The 19,695-nt window shown below is 37.1% G+C and overlaps 1 protein-coding gene across 1 annotated transcript in view; it reads right to left on the bottom strand.

Moving 5' to 3' along the window:
• The window catches only part of pkib (protein kinase (cAMP-dependent, catalytic) inhibitor beta), a 35,695-nt gene extending 18,888 nt beyond the window's left edge, over window positions 1-16,807 (bottom strand). The window contains exon 1 of the mRNA XM_084431876.1: window positions 16,609-16,807. The gene's annotated coding sequence lies outside the window, so the exon portion shown is untranslated. The remainder of the gene's footprint in view (window positions 1-16,608) is intronic.
• Window positions 16,808-19,695: the final 2,888 nt, after the last annotated feature.

Raw genomic sequence — 19,695 nt, 5'->3', positions numbered from 1 at the left:
CATGTCCACAGTTCACTGTGTCACAGCTCTGACAAAACACGGTCGAGTTTGATTGGACACACAGCCTTTAAAAACAACAACAACAAGCATTTTCTCCACTATAAGCCTGTACAGTATGTGCTATCACAAATATGCATGATTATGCGACCCATTTTTGTTATGAATCACTGCCCTAAATGGTTTAAAGTACTACAGCTGGACTAGATCAACAAATGAGAATTTTACAATGACGCTGAAACATGTTCAAAAGCTTTCAACTGCATATGAAACTTATCAATATACGTCAAACAGCTGCAATCCTCATTTATTCTAATTGATGAATCAGCAAAGCATGAAGCAGGAGTGAATACATTGTGTTCCATCTTAATTATTTGCTACTACATTACTGTTCAAAAGTTTCGGGTCGGTAAGATGTTTTAATGTTTTTGAAAGAAATTTAGTATGCTCAACAAGGCTGCACTTATTTGATCAAAAATACTGTAATATTGTGAAATATTATTACAATTAAAAAGAACTGTTTTCTGTTTAAATACATTTTTAAAATGTAATTTATTCCTGTGAGGTAAAAGCTGAATTATCAGCACACTCCAGTCTTCAGTGTCACATGATCCTTCAGAAATCATTCTAATATGCTGATTTGCTGCTCAATAAATATTCCTGATCATTATCAATGTTGAAAACAGATGTGCTGCTTAATATTTTTGTGGAAACTGTGATACAGTTTTGATGAATAAGAAATGCATTTATATTAAGTAGAATATTTTTGTAACATTTTGAGTGTTTCAATTCACAGGCCCAGGGTAAAATAAGGGTGGACCCCAATATACACTCATTTAATCCCTTATCACAGGGCCCAGGACGAGGTTTGCGGTTGTCCTGATGACAGCCTGCATAACCATCACTCATGGAACAACAGCTAATAGGACACTGTTTAGGGATTCAGGGTCAAACCCAGATAAATCCAAGCAACCTCGGAACCACTGAGTCTGATCCTTAAAAAAGCTGCCTGACCTCTGAACGAGCTTACTGCGGGACTGTTATGCCTGTGCGTTTCCATTCTCAGGAGGCTTACATGGACACAGATAAGTGGATGAGCAGTGAATAGTAAATCTTCAACACCACTACAGAGACCTCACTATCCTTTTTCCACCCTGATGATAAATGCCACATATACATCACGCACTGCTGGTCTTCACTAGAGCTGGAGGGTATGATGGTATATGCATGTTTCATGCCTGTATGACACAGATTGTTTATCTTTTCAGTACGATGAACGAGAATGGGGTGTCAAAATGCAGAATTGACAACAAGGTCACCATTAAAGTCGGCATGAAAAGGAAATTGCAATAGTCTTTTCTTCCCTATTGTGATGTACACTCACCTAAAGGATTTTTAGGAACACCATACTAATACTGTGTTTGACCCCCTTTCGCCTTCAGAACTGCCTTAATTCTACGTGGCATTGATTCAACAAGGTGCTGAAAGCATTCTTTAGAAATGTTGGCCCATATTGATAGGATAGCATCTTGCAGTTGATGGAGATTTGTGGGATGCACATCCAGGGCACAAAGCTCCCGTTCCACCAACTCCCAAAGATGCTCTATTGGGTTGAGATCTGGTGACTGTGGGGGCCATTTTAGTACAGTGAACTCATTGTCATTTTCAAGAAACCAATTTGAAATGATTCGAGTTTTGTGACATGATGCATTATCCTGCTGGAAGTAGCCATCAGAGGATGGGTACATGGTGGTCATAAAGGGATGGACATGGTCAGAAACAATGCTCAGGCCGTGGCATTTAAACGATGCCCAATTGGCACTAAGGGGCCTAAAGTGTGCCAAGAAAACATCCCCCACACCATTACACCACCACCACCAGCCTGCACAGTGGTAACAAGGCATGATGGATCCATGTTCTCATTCTGTTTACGCCAAATTCTGACTCTACCATCTGAATGTCTCAACAGAAATCGAGACTCATCAGACCAGGCAACATTTTTCCAGTCTTCAACTGTCCAATTTTGGTGAGCTTGTGCAAATTGTAGCCTCTTTTTCCTATTTGTAGTGGAGATGAGTGGTACCCTGTGGGGTCTTCTGCTGTTGTAGTCCATCTGCCTCAAGGTTGTGCGTGTTGTGGCTTCACAAATGCTTTGCTGCATACCTCGGTTGTAACGAGTGGTTATTTCAGTCAAAGTTGCTCTTCTATCAGCTTGAATCAGTCGGCCCATTCTCCTTTGACCTCTAGCATCAACAAGGCATTTTCGCCCACAGGACTGCAGTATTTTTCCCTTTTCACACCATTCTTTGTAAACCCTAGAAATGGTTGTGCGTGAAAATCCCAGTAACTGAGCAGATTGTGAAATACTCAGACCGGCCCGTCTGACACCAACAACCATGCCACACTCAAAATTGCTTAAATCTCCTTTCTTTCCCACTCTGACATTCAGTTTGGAGTTCAGGAGATTGTCTTGACCAGGACCACACCCCTAAATGCATTGAAGCAACTGCTATGTGATTGGTTGATTAGATAATTGCATTAATGAGAAATTGAACAGGTGTTCCTAATAATCCTTTAGGTGAGTGTATTTCTGAGTGAAAGGCTTTTTTTTTTTTTTTTTGTCCATCAGGAATTGATTGGATGGTTGTGGTTTGCTATTGCTGTGATGTCATGTGAGTGACAGGTTGTCCCGCTCTTGCGCCAGTAAACATGTCATCAGAGAAGAGATGTTGCTTCAAGAGGTAGGGGAAGCTATATTTTGATCAAAGATTAAATAAAGATGTGCACAATAAATATTCAATCAATTATGATAAATACTGCAATATTCCATTAAAAACAAAAATTGTCGATTTTGATTTCATGGTTTCTTAAAACCAGCTCAAAGGTAATCCATATGAATTGAGTGCATACGTTTTCTGAAGCCATATGATAACTATAAAAGGAACAGACTAAACATGCGCGCCCACACAAAGAAATGACAAAACAGGAGTGTCAGAGCTCTGTCACAAGACCAAGAAATACACTAGACAGAAGTGACAGAACCCTGACACAATGATGCTCATATTTCTTGTAACTCATTATGACATGCATATTTGCATATTTAAAGCACAAAATTTTGATTTTATTGCTATGGTGGATTTTACAATTTAAAATTTGGTTTGTTCCTCACACAAAGCTATTCACAAGACTTGGGATATAGAGCATGAGTTCTTTTGCACGTCTTTTAAGTTGATTTATTCATTTTTGGAGCTTGATAGTCCCTTGACATATCTCCTTATGAGTTTCAGTTTTATATTAGTTTCAGTGCTTTGAATCTTTTGTTTTTGAAATTGTATCTTTTGGTTTGCATGAAGTCCAAATAAAATGAGAAAATAATCAAATGATATCCTATAATTTATGAGGTTATTATCATTTCAATAGATTATCAAAAAATATTTAATATACACTACTGTTCAAAATTTTTTGACAATAAAGACTTTTACATTGTTACAAAAAAAAAAGTAATTGAAAAAATGCTGCTCTTTTGAACTTTCTATTTATCAAAGAATCCTGAAAACAAAATGTATCACGGTTTCCACAAAAATATTAAGCAGCACAACATTTTTCAACATTGATAATAATAAGAAATATGTATTGAGCAGCAAATCAGCATATTAGAATGATTTCTGAAGGATCATGTGACACTGAAGAATGATGCTGAAAATTCTGATTTGCCATTGCAGGAATAAATTACATTTTATATTTCACAACTGTTTTCCTTTTTTTTTTCTTTTTTTTTTAATCAGAAGCATTTAAAGTGACCCTCACTTTTAAATGGTAGTGTGTATGTAAATACCATGTTTTTTGAGTTTCAGCAAACATAACTATATCTTCGGAAATATTACCATTTACGATACCATTACAAAAGCTTTTAGCCATACCACTCACCCTGAATATTTTCCTTACTGTATGATCATGCCATGTGACTGCAACATAAATGATCTACTGTATGGGACTAGCTCTGTGATTTTTGAGGGGGTGTAGGTCAAGACCTCATAACTCTGTGGTGGGTGTACATAATAAATCCAGCTGAACATACAGTACCTTCACTTTTCATTCCCATAACTGTCACACAGCTGTGAAAATATATCAACACTGTGCATATAACAGACATATCCATCTTTGAAATGACAATGTTGTCACAATATTGTCTCTCAGGATCTTCTAAATAAATATGAAAGCACAAAAACTATTTTTTATATTTGAGTTGTTCTCGGTCCAGGCATCTTTTGATTGATTCTGAGTGCACAAAGCGAGTGCCCCGATCACACTGTTTTGACACTGCTCTATTGTGCAGTTTCAGTACCAGATATGATAAAGCTTTTGACAGCTATTCCCTGAGCAAAATCTGAGCCATTATAGTCTTTCCCAGGTCAAAATAAGTTCTAAAATATGCGAGCTGCCCCGCTCTCTACTGCCTATAAAAGGAGCTACCCTCGCATGTTGCTATAATTAGATGTTGATAAGTATGACGTGGTAACCTAATAAGCATATAAATATATAGAATACACAAATATTAGTAATAGTAAACAATACATTTTTAATAATATTGAACTCTTAATTATCAATAGAATCACTTCAAATATATAATAATCAACAAATGCTGATTATAAACACCTGAAAATGTACATCTGTATTCTGTAGACATACCAGTGGATTAGCCTTTTCACGCTGTGAAATAACTCGGTTTTGGAGCTGCTGGTTGTCATGACTAATTAAAATAAAAATAGATTTTACACTGAATATCTGAATATTTATAAAAGCCTGAGGTTCAAAACACCAATTAAGTCATCATATACAACAGCAGGACAATTTTTAATGCCACATTTTTTTTTTTTTTACTAAGATTTCTAAGCACATCTGACAATGGTTGCTTACTTAATTCAAGGTAATCTGGACAACTCCCTAATGCCATGTAGCCTAATGTTTGGCTGTGGGGACGCTATAGTTATATGAACAATTAAACTTTTTCCACTATTATATTTATATGGTATTCCAAGATATTTCAAAGAATACCATGGTAGTATTACTATGGCACGTCCAAAAAACAATAACATGGTGATCCTTGTTGCAGTACAAATCGTTCTCAAGCAGCAGACACAGTGACCTGTAGACGCCTAAATACTTGCCGCTGTCTTTGTTCTAAACAGTTCATGAGTGATAATCCGCTCTAAACGATTCAGCGCATTCGGGAGCTGTTCAAATGATTCCGGCTGATTAAGCGATAGCTATAAATGAAAAGTTGCATGACTGAAAAAAATAGTAACCCTACTACCTCAGCTTCACTAGTGAGATATATGGCTAACTTCACTATTTGAAGAGACAAATTGGGGATTCAGATTCAGTGACTCGATTTTTTTAATATTCTTTTTGGGTTGATTCTTTCTACAGGTTACACAGAACTATATATGGTTACTTCAGTAGGTGATGATAAGTGATTATCAATTTGTGCATTCATATTATGGAATAGTACTAAATCTGAGTGCATCAAAGACCAAAATAAGTCTTATTAGTGTTTATTAAAATGTGCATGTCTACAAATCTAAGAGACTCCATGGTAATAAACATCATATGTGTTTTCCCAGAAATTACAGGAAAGCAAATAATTATTTTCATCCATATGCTGAGAAAGCATGACTTCGATCAAGCTAGAGAAAAAAAATATTAGTCTAAATAAATTTGATGAATTTCAATAATGTTCTTACATCTATTTAATTATGGTCTTCAGTACTTTTTACACATTTTTTCAAGCGCTTTAAAGGAGGCATTTCATGGCGAGAAGAAGAAAATTTCTAGAGATGCTACTGCCCAACAAATATGAAAACAGCTGAACACTAGTCTGGGAGCCAGCTAAACTAGCTAAACTAGCTAATAAGACTGGTTTAAGTTTGCATTTTCAGCTGAGTTACTCATAGCAAACATTTCTACACAAGGAATTAAAGGCCCACTAAAGTGCTTTGAAACGGCAGCATTATTCAGTGTGTTGACGCAATTTCCACTGAAACAGGAAGACAGGGCGGGACATAACAAGCAGCTCCTCCCCTTTTTTAACTGGCCAATAGCGTTTTGTTTATATCACAGCTTGGCCAGAGCTGTAGAGCTCGCATTTGACAGCTTTTGATAGCCACAGTCTAATAGATTCCCCTTTTAGATTTATTATGAAACTCTTACTAAAGCAAAAGAGTGAACATAGTCATGCTGAGGATTTGTAATTTATGTGTGTAATTTATGTTGGTGCTTGGCACCGGTGTTATCCCTTCTACTGTTTCTAGTGCTGAGTCTGTCTAACCGTTTCTCCTCCTAATCTCCTCCATATCGCTTTAAAATATAGCATTCTGTGTAGAATTCAAATGGTCGGCTGGGCGGTATGACCAAAAAGCCACATCACGGTGTTTTTCTAAATTACACCGGTTTCACGGTATATGACGGTATTTCTTTTTTTCCAAGCATGACTGGGTGTAAAACACATTTTTCACTGAGTGAGAGAGGAAATGCTGCAGTAGATTGACTTAGAATGCCCTATTTTACTAGCCTGACTACGTCAGACTTCGTACTTCCGCTCAATTTCAGTTCGCTTCTGTACTCAGTCTGAGATAGCGACCTATCCCCCAGTTTTCCTCCGGCCTCAAAACAGCCGGCCAATCAACGAACAGAGGGCGGGCTGAGAGCCGCGACGTAGACGTACCGTGATTGTACCGTGGATGCGTAGATTTACTTCACATAATCTGCAAAAGTCGTTCACAGCCATGTTCACTCCGGTATTTCGCGCAATGGTTTTGTTTTCACATCATATATGTGTTTACAGTGGAAGTTCAATGCGGCTGAGCCGGCGCATAACACACATCATAACCAAACGTTATGTGATTGGCTTACAGGTAACCAATAATTGTAAACTTCAGACAAGCGTCCCCCCCGCGAGAAAGAAAACGCTTTTCAATTATGCCCTTCCAGACTGTCAGCAAAGCGAAGTAGCAGAGTTTCGTATTACCAGGCTACTATTTTACTATCATGAGTGAATATTGTAGAATTTTTTTTTATAAAGTTTATAAAGGCTTTTTATTTAGGGTGTTTATAAAGAGGTGCCAGCAGGAGGCGCTTTAGGAGCGGCAGAAATAGCGGTTTCCCCGGTAGCGGCTGTACACAAAGCAGCAACGCTCATAAACGCTGCTTTATCAGGAAAGATTAAGAAAGATTCAATCGTAATAACAAAGAAACTTTTCTAAAGACCGTCAGTTCACTTAAGATACATTAATATAAAAACACCCACGCCGCGTTTTGATTTTGAAACGTGCAGTGCTCATGTTTATTCAACGATGTCAATGCCAACCACAAATCGATTTTCCAAAAGGCTGTGTTGATATTGTGAACCAATGTATGGGAAACACTGTAATATAATTTGACAGCTATCAATTATAGTTTAACCTATCCATCTTCAAAGTCACGCTTACACGTGCATCACTACAGTGCAACAGAGAAAAATGACCCTCTCAAACAGTGTCGTGCCGCGCCGTGTTCCGATCATTATTAAAGCGACATACATCGGTATTGCGGTATTTTAAAAATTCGTATCATAACAAAAATAAACACCGGTATTCGGTATGAACCGGTATACCGCCCAGCACTAAATGGTCCGATTAGTTTTGTGGTCGATCGTGTCTCTGGACTGGACCAGACTGTGTGCGACACTGTCTGAATCGCTCCTTATCCCCTATATAGTGCATTATGTGCCATTCACCATATCGAAAATAGTAAATGTGTGAACAAGTGGCCGATCTCAGCCGCAGCTTCAGTGTCTATTAATAGTGTAGGGGGCGGGACGCTTTAGATTCTAGAAAGCATTTGATTGGACAGAAAATATGATAAGAAGCTGAAGTGCAGAGTGATGTAATCAAAAGCGGAAGTGAGAGACTGTAAATTTTGAATGCTTATAAGTTATACCTTCTAAATGTGAATTTTGTCATTGTTTTGGAGCACACATATATATATACATTATATATAACCTTAAGACTAACAACTTCATACTAAAAGCCAAAAAAACTTAAATTATAATTTCATGGGGACTTTAAGGAGGATTTAATGCCATTAATGCTTGGAGGAACAGCCATCACACTACAACTATCAAAGAGCTCCAGCTGTGTCAGATGAAATGGCTCCAAGCATTCCCCTTGTCACATATTTTCATCTGCTGGTCTTTATTCCACCTCAGACCTTTGAAAATATTGTTTTGACTGCAGCATCCCTAAGCCTCAGATGCATCAAAATATTCCTACATTGTAGTTGATTTAATCAACTCAACTGGTCACATGTTTGAATAATCCAACACCTTCCGACACATCTGTGCATGGTGAACAAAGCCAATTAGCGCTGCATTACAGCGACGTCTCCAGCCATACCCATAGCTATCAAAGCTGTTTACTGCATCACATCACATGTACGGCCAAAAATAACACAAGCCAAGTCACATCCAATCAGCTACAGAGGATCAGATACATACTTAGCAGCAGCAAATTGAAGATGAACTATAGGTTAGCTGGACAACAAAGGTTTTTTTAATCTTTGCCTATTAATAGCAGATGCCAGCCGCTTGAGGGCAAAGCCCATACGTGTGGGCTAGAAGAACAAAGCACAGATTACATGTGATTCATCTTCTCATGTTTCAAATGCAGACCTTGGTTCCCTGCACAGTGCATCCCCAGGGAATGATTTTCCCATTGGCTATCTGCCTCCCCAAACAAAGATCGTGCTCAATGACGCAACATCAATGTGCACCGGACGCTGCTGGAATACCAAAGAAAGGCAAAGTGGCATCAATCAGATCTGACATTATCCAAATCTATATTTGGACTGATGATAGGGAACATCAGGCATTCAACTATCATTCCATATTATTTCTAGGCTTTTACAAGCCAGTTGCAACACAATCATTTCATTTGTAAAATTGTAACAATCAAATATATCAGAAATGGCAATGATTTTTGCATCTGTATTTCAAGGATTGATTGCAATGTTGATTGGTGGGATTAGTTGTACTTGCCAAGGCAAGCATCACTATTAGTATGCTTATTCATTTAGAGATTTCATTGTACTATCCATTCTACAAACATGAATTGTATCTCAAATTGTGCAGCTTGTTAAAAAAGGCATGTGTTATTACTTTGATAATCCATCTAACTTCCAATTTCTGACTGGGCATATGATAAGGTGGGCCAAAAATCTCATTGGAGGGATCTAGAAACAAGAACATTTCAGAGAAGATTGGCTCTTTCGATTTAAATGAGACAGTTAGCAAATCCCCTGGCAAAGACCTAACAACCACTCCAAATACCATAGCAACTGCCTAGCAAACAGTAAACAATTTATTGGCAAACAGAACCGAGACTACAAGCATCATTCACATTTTCTTCATAAAAAGGTTAGAATCTAGTTGTAGCCTACAAAAGAGTGCAATAGCCTATTATAAAGCATTAGAACAGTCTCACAGGGATATTCCACTGTGAAATGTTTTTTTTTTGGTAGAACAATTTTCATGCATCTTAGGGGGTTGCTTTGCTATAGCTTCTTTTAACCGGCTTCAACCAACCATTTTGCTGACTCCAAAGTGAGCAATGATTTCTACATGCGGTAACAAGCAACAAGACAGGCAGAGCAATGAAGTAAATGGACTTTCTTTCTTTCACAGAACATTTAAGTAAATCTGCATTAAAGAGATTTCACAAAAAGCAGCCTATAACAAAATTAAATCAATCAGGTTAATTTATCTAAAGCTTTATTTTGTAAATCAATATATGGTACACTTAAATGCTTTTAATCATTAAATGTCCACGTTAGCTTTAAAAAAAAAAGAAGCAATTCATCTGCCTGAGAGTCAGTTGGCTCTTCGCTGTTACTTGGCACAGATTTTGATGCTGCTATCCCCCATACAGTATAAAAACCTTTAAAAGATTTATGACAGGCTGTATAGAAAATGGCAAGAAAGGAGAGGGAGGCAAACTAAGACTGATCAATAGAAATGCAGCCATAAGGAACATGCACACATATAACTTGACCTTCAATCAAGACCCCTAAAATTGTTCCATTAGAGGGGAAATATTATCAGATAACCTTATACCTAAATATGCAATTTTGCTCATTTTTGCTTTGCTATTATGGATAAACAATTATGAGTAGGTGATGATGGCTCCTAAATCCTAAACTTTAAGAGCCTGAAGAAACTTTAACATCCATGGAAACTTTTCATTGCACAAAAGGTTTTTTTTAAAGTGGAAAAGGCTTCTTTAGATTGTTGAAATGTCCTTCACACTAAGAAATAAATGGTTATTTTGAGAACGGTACACTGAAAGGTTCGTTGGGGAAGCCAACATGGTTTTTCTATTTTTAGTGAATCAACATAACCATGTGTCCGACTCTCAAACTACACTCACCTAAAGGATTATTAGGAACACTTGTTCAATTTCTCATTAATGCAATTATCTAATCAACCAATCACATGGCAGTTGCTTCAATGCATTTAGGGGTGTGGTCCTGGTCAAGACAATCTCCTGAACTCCAAACTGAATGTCAGAATGGGAAAGAAAGGTGATTTAAGCAATTTTGAGCGTGGCATGGTTGTTGGTGCCAGACGGGCCGGTCTGAGTATTTCACAATCTGCTCAGTTACTGGGATTTTCACGCACAACCATTTCTAGGGTTTACAAAGAATGGTGTGAAAAGGGAAAAACATCCAGTATGCGGCAGTCCTGTGGGCGAAAATGCCTTGTTGATGCTAGAGGTCAGAGGAGAATGGGCCGACTGATTCAAGCTGATAGAAGAGCAACTTTGACTGAAATAACCACTCGTTACAAACGAGGTATGAAGCCACAACACGCACAACCTTGAGGCGGATGGGCTACAACAGCAGAAGACCCCACCGGGTACCACTCATCTCCACTACAAATAGGAAAAAGAGGCTACAATTTGCACGAGCTCACCAAAATTGGACAGTTGAAGACTGGAAAAATGTTGCCTGGTCTGATGAGTCTCGATTTCTGTTGAGACATTCAGATGGTAAAGTCAGAATTTGGCGTAAACAGAATGAGACCATGGATCCATCATGCCTTGTTACCACTGTGCAGGCTGGTGGTGGTGGTGTAATGGTGTGGGGGATGTTTTCTTGGCCCACTTTAGGCCCCTTAGTGCCAATTGGGCATCGTTTAAATGCCACGGCCTACCTGAGCATTGTTTCTGACCATGTCCATCCCTTTATGACCACCATGTACCCATCCTCTGATGGCTACTTCCAGCAGGATAATGCACCATGTCACAAAGCTCGAATCATTTCAAATTGGTTTCTTGAACATGACAATGAGTTCACTGTACTAAAATGGCCCCCACAGTCACCAGATCTCAACCCAATAGAGCATCTTTGGGATGTGGTGGAACGGGAGCTTCGTGCCCTGGATGTGCATTCTACAAATCTCCATCAACTGAAAGATGCTATCCTATCAATATGGGCCAACATTTCTAAAGAATGCTTTCAGCACCTTGTTGAATCAATGCCACGTAGAATTAAGGCAGTTCTGAAGGCGAAAGGGGGTCAAACACAGTATTAGTATGGTGTTCGTAATAATCCTTTAGGTGAGTGTATATGACTATTATGAGCCGGTTCTTTCTAAGCAAACAGTGCAACAAATGACTTCAACAAATTATTCCTATGAGCCAGTCCTTTTTAGTGAATCAAAAACAACGCAATCAGTCAAGTCTGAAATCAAACACATAACCTTCCACTCATAACTACCTTTGAGACTTTTGAGCAAATTATGAGTTTTGCCAGTATTTTATACAAATAAATGAATGCAGTGTGTTACCACATGGTTTGTTTGTTTAGGATTTATCAAATATAGTTCAGGCCAGTTAATGGACTGCATTTATGCCGTCTGTAATATTTTCTGTTTTTACAAATATGTATTCCTTAGGCCTACAACAAGAATCATTATGGCACGCTCCATTAAATTCCTATATATTTATTTATTAGTAAGAGATGCTGATTTCTAGAGCCATGAGCAACGATTTTTGCAAATCGCTGTCAGATTGTGAGTGGGGCTTAACACAGGCATCATTGGGTTTATAAAACTCTCACTGCTGCATTTAGCCAAACACGAAATGTAAAATTGAAGACATGTCTTTCAAAACAGCATTGATCGTATTTTATAACACTTCTCAGAATACCTACAGTCTAGGCTTATGACACAAATAGTGTGCCATGCATGAAGACACTGTGCTTTGATAAATAATTCACATCTGTGAGGGTTCCAGTGCACGATCGATAAGAGCTCCATGTGAATGTGACCCCTTATTCTCCCGTCACAGACAATTTATCCAGCGCAAACACAGGCGCAGGGTTTATTTGACAGAAAGTGAGAGTTGTAAAGCTTCACAACATGCAACAATCTGTTTTATTTACTTGACATATGGTATGTACAGCTCAGAGCAGACAATAAAATAAGCTGTTGTCTTGGTGCAAGACATTTTGAAGATCAAACTCAAAGCCAGGATATCTTGGTCCCTAGATTGCTGCGGTGTATTTTTAGGTCCGATGTAATGATGCGCTCAAATCCGGCGATTTAAGATAACAAATAACAGATAAGAGTGTGACCCCTGGCACTTTATACAGATTTTTATACAACAAGCCCTGCTATATAGTAGAGCCTAAGATTAGGCCTTATCACTACAACACTGTGTGGTCTTTAACTTCTTAGGAGCACCACATGATGTACCCCATATGGTGAGATGAATAAAAGCCCACATGTTAGCAATGTGCACCTCTGCACACTACCGCTGATCCATCAGTGTCCCCTGCAGAATACACCCATGCAGTCACAAAAAGGGGTAATACAAAAAAAAAAATCATGTTATATGTAAATTATTAATTTGGCCGAGAGCAAAACATATCATTTTAATGGTAAAAGACCGTTATGGTTAACAGTATAGTGAAAAACTGAAATAAATCTAATGGGTTATTTCATGTAATTTTGCTACCGAATGATTTTCAAAGATTTTCTACCTGTTCTGTTTCTTGATTACATTCCTCTGGCATTTAAGCCCTGAGATTCCATTATCCAGTATTGTTTATGTCAACGTCAATATTATAATGGTTGTTTTGCATTATTCTCCAGTGATCTCCTGTGTTTTAGTTTGTGGATAATGATAAAGACTATTTTATTTTGTATTTTGTAATAATAAAGACAATTTACTATTTTGAATCTCCTTCGTTGTGCGCCTTTACACAGTGAAAAACCGTTACAAATACATTATAATGTTCTTTTTTATCATAATTAAATTTTTATATGAACCTTACCTATGAAATAACAGTTTAATGATATGGTCAAAATAGAGATATCACAGATTTTATTTATGAATTTATTTTTCATGTATTATTTTACTTATTTTGGTGCCACCACTTAACTACTCAATAAAATAAAATAAAATAAAATAAAATAAAATAAAATAAAATAAAATAAAATAAACAGTTTTGGTTGGTTCATCCTTTTGGCCACTAGTTGACCACAAAAAAAATCAAAAAAAATAAATAAACCTGTTATGATCACAAATTTCTGTGCATTTCACTATTTTAAGATGAACTATTTTATTTTAATTTCTGTGCCACTAGCAGAATCTAGTTGAATTGCAAAAAATAATGATTGTTTTCGAACAATCTGCCATTGGTCGGATAAATTAGATAGGGTCCAAAAAGACTACAACAAAAAATATTATAAGTCTATTATACAGTAAATGCCATGTAACTGTGTGGTATTGTAAGTTGCACTGGGTAAAAAGTCACTGTTAAGTAATAACTATCTGTGATTGTTTGTGTTGCATGGTGCAGTGTTTTCTATTGTTTGTTTACGGGAGAATATTTATGTAATACATGGACCAATTGGTAGAATGAATGGAGCGTTGAGCTCTCTTGGGATCTCGCCAGTGAAACACTTGAACAGAAGCTGTCATGCCTTTCACTAGAGCCTTGATGATACTCTAAAGGAGGCTGAAACAGAATGAATATCAGCTGTTCAAAGAGAAAATAGAGGCTGCGCTTCTTCAAGGCAAAATTTTGATCTGTTGCATACTGTCAGTTTAAATATTTTTAAATGCCGGCTCTAAAAGACTATGGGTTACAAACAAGCACCTGAAGCTCCCAATGCTTTGCCGTAATAATATGTTTCAATCTATTTGAATTTGTTTAATAATCCTCCTCAAACTCCAGAGGTAAATGTAAAAGAGAAGAAAAATGTAAAGGTGAAGTGTGTAATTTTGACTGTTTTAAAACATTTTTCCTGTCAAACTGTCAAAGATTGACAGTCAAAAATTGGTTGAGCTTTTGTTGGCGTGGCTGGAAGGAAACAGAGCAAATATTTTGAAACACTTCTTGAGGGAATCAACCTATGATTGGCTTAAAAATGCTTTCAGTTATTCAGGTTTAACATGCAGACACATCTATAAGATTATTTTAATATAAATAAATAAAAACATTGGAGCTGCATTTACTGTTTCATCATTATCTTACAGTACTATGATTTTCAAGATATTTCCCATTCAAAAATGCTTTAGATACGATCCATAGAACAACATATCACTGTCACAATCCTTTCGTATAATTATAATTATGTCTGGTTCGTGATTTTCTACCTGCAGCATTTTGTCAAAACTATAACTTTACATGTTAAAATAGCCTAAAGAAATAAAACAAGAAGTCTGGGCATCAAATCTGCTTTTCTTCCCTAATTGCCGGTCTTCTGACATGTGTGAAAGCAGACGAGCAAGTGTGAACGTGAAGAAAATAAACTGTGCCAAACGATACTGTCAGGTCCCGTGAGCACAATTAACTTCATGAGCAGGCAGACACCGCTGCAAAGTTTATGTTATCATCAACAAGGCCAATTAAAAATAGATTCTCCATGGGCGGCACCCAGCAGGAGATGCTCAACTGTACCATGGCACGGCATACACACACACACGGTATGACCGAAACACATTCTGACGTCGAGATTGATTGATGTAGAAGGGTGGCTTTATCATGAGATTTGATGTATGCTTTTCATAGAAACGTCTATCTGTTTTCAGTATAATTCGAACAAAACTGCCCAAACAATTAGAAATCATCCACTATTTGGATCCAGAAAACAGAAGATAACCTGTATAAGAATTAAGGCTATTATATTATTAAGTGTGCTGAAATAAAATGACAGCCTTTGCACCAGATCCTGCCCTCTATCAGTAAATCGTGTGAAGGTTATTGAGCTGTTTTGGGGAAAGATTGGACTTATCAATGTAATTTCATGTGTGATTTAACCCTGCTGGAGGCTCATCTATTGTCACAGTGCAGCAATATGACAATCTTTTGTTTTCAAGAACACCATACCATACAAAAAAAGAGACAGCACCCATAGCAACGAACAAAGGGCCCTTATACCAGAATGTAAATGCAAAACTCGTTATAGTGGAAAGGACACGGTGCCCGTTTGAGTAAATGCTTCTAGATGAGAAGATAATGAAACTGCTGTGTCTCCTAGGCAACTTTAACCACCTTTAACTTAGCAACTAAATTATCACAAATGTCACAATATCGGATCTGCGCGTTCTCTCCATCATGCAGGGCTTTTAAAGAGGAAAATTAATTAATTCAATTAAAGATTAAAAACAGAAATAAAAAAATAAATGTTCATGATAGAAAAAGAACTAATTGTGGTCTATTGTGTTTTGAAATAATAACTTTTAGAAGGAAGGTGATGCTTAGCCCAGACACTAACTTTGTATAGGCTATTGCATTTATTTACAACCATGAAGCATTGTAGATTAATCATTTACATTCAAATTAATATATTACAACTGTAATAATCTGGAAAATCCAGTTTAAGCTGTTTTGAAACATGCTTCTAGCTGGTCATTATAGCTTGACCAGCAATCATGTTCTAAAAAACAATTTGACTGACTTACTTAACCTGCATGACCAGCTGACTGCATGATCCAATGTGATCAGCATGGACCAGCAACAAAGCATCTCAGATCAGTTAGAAACCAGCTATAATATAATACATTTTACTTCTGGTTTACCAGACTACATCAAATCCTAGTTCTATTCTAGCATAACCTTTTATTCTTTCATCATGAAAACCTTTCGTGAGCGCATTAATTAAATTGCATTCGTTATATAAATAGATCTAAGAAATACAAATTATTTTAAAATAGTGAATTCCTGTGTGTCAGACGCGTACAGGGTATATTGCATGGTTACAGTGAATACGAACTGGCAGATGACACTCGAATAGGAACAATAGATTTTCCCAACGACAGCTGGGATTATTTAACTACTATCAATACACATTCATAACACGTGGTTCATTCATTTACGTACTGTCCCTGTCGTTTAGGCGGCATGTAAATAAACGGATAGTTGTAATGCATCAGTGAGCATCTGGATAGACCAGTGCACATAAAGAACTTCAAAGCGCGCAGTGATGCCTCTCCACATACAATTCTGGCACATCTCTAACCCTCTCTGTCTGTCTTATGACAGTCCTGCAACAGCGCGTTTACTCACTCCGAATACGAAGGGACTCCTCGAAGCAGAGTTATCCGGGAGAACACTCCGAATCAGTACCAACAGAGGCTATCCGCGAGGGGAACTCCGCATATTGAGACCATCTTCGTCGTGATTCTCCTTCTCTGACACTGAGTCCAGCGCGAGCGAGCACAACTACCCCGCGCGCTGCTGACATCACACGAGAGCGCGCATGGCCAAACACTGCCTGTCAGACAAGAGAAAAGTATGTTTTTTTTGTCTATACATAGTGTGTATATGAACTGGCAGATTACACTCGAATGATATAGAATAGAATAGAATAGAATAGAATAGAATAGAATAGAATAGAATAGAATAGAATATTATATAGGCCTAATATAATATTTTTTGGCACACACATTATAGGCTATTTAAAATGTGAATGGGAATAATTACATGCATATTTAAAAGCCTATTGCATATTGCAATTTCTTTTTTGCAACCTGCATTTAATCTATTGCAACGTGCATATTGTATATTTAAATACAAAAAAAAAAAAAAACGATATATTATAGAATGCAGCATAGAATGATTTTTGAAGCATCATGTGACACTGAAGACTGGAGCAATGGCTAATGAAGATTCAGATTTGCATCACAGAAATAAATTATATTTTATTTCAAATATAAAACCTTTATTTTAAATTGTAATAATATTGTACATATTCCGTTTTTTTTTTTTTTTTTTTTTTTTTTTTTACAAATAAATGTAGGCTTGATGAGCATAAGAGACTTCTTTCAAAAACAATAAAAAGAGTAATGTTTCTTTAATGTGAAGTGAAACTTCTCTCAATGGCAAAAGTGTCCCAATTTACCTGAATTCACCCTATATATTATATTATATTATATTATATTATATTATATTATATTATATTATATTATATTATATTATATTTTTAACAGACACTAACTCAGTGACCCAACGCTCTGTCTCTATACCTTAAACACCTTATGCAATCACAATCATCCCCTTTAACAAACAAGACGGTAACCCTCTGAACTGGCTGAGGATAATCACCTCTGTACTATCCTGCTCCACATGGCAGCGACTTCATCCCATTTGTCAATTCCAAAAATAAAATGAACTCTGGTGGCCCAAAGGCATGTGTTTAATTATGAAGTGATAGAGGATGTCTGTAGACCAAAAGAGTATTGATCTAAAACACTGACAAAAAAAGATTATTTTCTGAAAAATTCATGAAGGGGTGATTAACTGCGAAAAAGTCAACCCAGCTCTCTTGAGAAAAGGCAGATGGTGGAGGAACCAGAGGGAGAAATTACAGTTACTAATCTAAATTTGACTATTAAAGCAATATGACTACATCACATGTCTGATTGCTTTGCATAATCCTGATTGGTTTGGTGTGCATGCATGGTAATTTTACCTATTGTCAGACAAACAACAGGATAAAACGCAACCAAAGCTTTTTAAGCCAAAGTTGCTCAAACAAATGACCAGATGCACAGATCAAAATTAGTATTAATTGGAATTTATTTAGAAGAACTAAGTAACTGATGCTGTTCAATTTTTTACTACTCACACATGTTGCATGGGGCCAACATGGAACCTGTGGACAAACCCACTTACAAACCATATTTCAGCCCATGCAGTAACCTTTTAGTAAACCTAATGCTGGGTCTTGCGCATGTTGCCCAGTTGGGGCCCACCTGTTGGCAAGTGCAATCCTGCATGAAATCCGTGTGGGCAATTGGCATGGGGCCATTATGGAACCAACGAACAATCCCATAGAGCCAATTTTTCAGCCCATTTCAAACCCAAATGGGCCTCATATACAAATGCTGGCTGGGCTAAAGCTGGGACCGAGATGGGTCTTGCACATGTTGCCCAGTTGGGACCCACATAGTGGCATGTGCAATTTAGCATAAAATCCATGTGGTCAATTGGCATGGGGCCATTATGGAATATGTGGCCAATCCTAAACAGGGCCCAGTTTTTCAGCCCATTTCATATAAGCCCCACATATATGTGTTGGCTGGGTCAGTTTAAAATAGGCCTATCACTTTTGGGTTCTGATGTGATGGTGACATATACAGTGGCTAGATTAGAATGTCCTTAATCTTCCCTGAGATCCATTAATATAATTAGTATCGTCTACTTGGAATACAGACAAGGAGACATTGAAGGCATAAAAACGTTGTTCTTAATGAATGTAAGCTTTAAAATGGAAAAGATCAGATTCCAGAAGTACACATTTGCCTCTTGTCACTTTTCCTGGGATGGGGAAATGACTGACCAAGTGTATTACAGAACGGTGGCCCTTTCATTAGACATTCTGGGCCAATTACAGCTCTTATGTAAATGATCACCTCTGCTTCATCCCACAAATAAGCCGATTGAAGTCATTTTTAAATTGGCTGCATGAAAAAGGAAAATATGTTTAATCCTTACAAATAACTACTAAAGAGACAAGATTATGTTGACGTAATGTTGAGAAACATGATCTCGGTGGAAGAATTTTACTGCCATTTAAAATGATGTGCTGTTCTAATAATAGCGCATGCAAATCTGATATTCACATCATGACCAATAACATTTCCCTGATCACATTTCTCAGAACACAGATATTCTAGACCTCCATTTTATTTAATAATTTGCCTCAGTGCCAATTACCATGGACTTAGCAACAGATTGACTTCCATGACTGTACAGCTGTTTCCATGAACTGACTCCTGCAGGCTTTCTTGGTTTCTATTTCATTACTGAATTTCTTTTCATGAACTAATGATGTAGGCCTAGATGTTTGATTTCACCATAAGAACATTAATGAGGAAATGTGACCAAGCGTACATGGCTGTATTGCACAATTTCTGATCACCTTGCTTTTATATTATTAAGTTATTAACCCTTTGGCGCTGTGCGCGTGTCAGTAAATTTTTATTTATTTATTATTTAATATATATATATTTTTTTTTTTAGGGGATTTTGTGGTACTAAATTATATTTATGCAATAGTTATTATAATCCATTTATTCACTTTTTGAGCATGCCTGAAAGTTAAATTTCTAACTTAAACTGTCATGAACAGTGAATGCTTTGGAGCACAGA

The sequence above is a fragment of the Rutilus rutilus genome (assembly GCF_951802725.1).
Source record: "Rutilus rutilus genome assembly, chromosome: 15".
In the NCBI taxonomy this organism is placed as follows: domain Eukaryota; kingdom Metazoa; phylum Chordata; class Actinopteri; order Cypriniformes; family Leuciscidae; genus Rutilus; species Rutilus rutilus.
The sequence above is the reverse complement of the archived record's forward strand: the minus strand, read 5'-3'. Positions and strand labels throughout refer to the sequence as shown.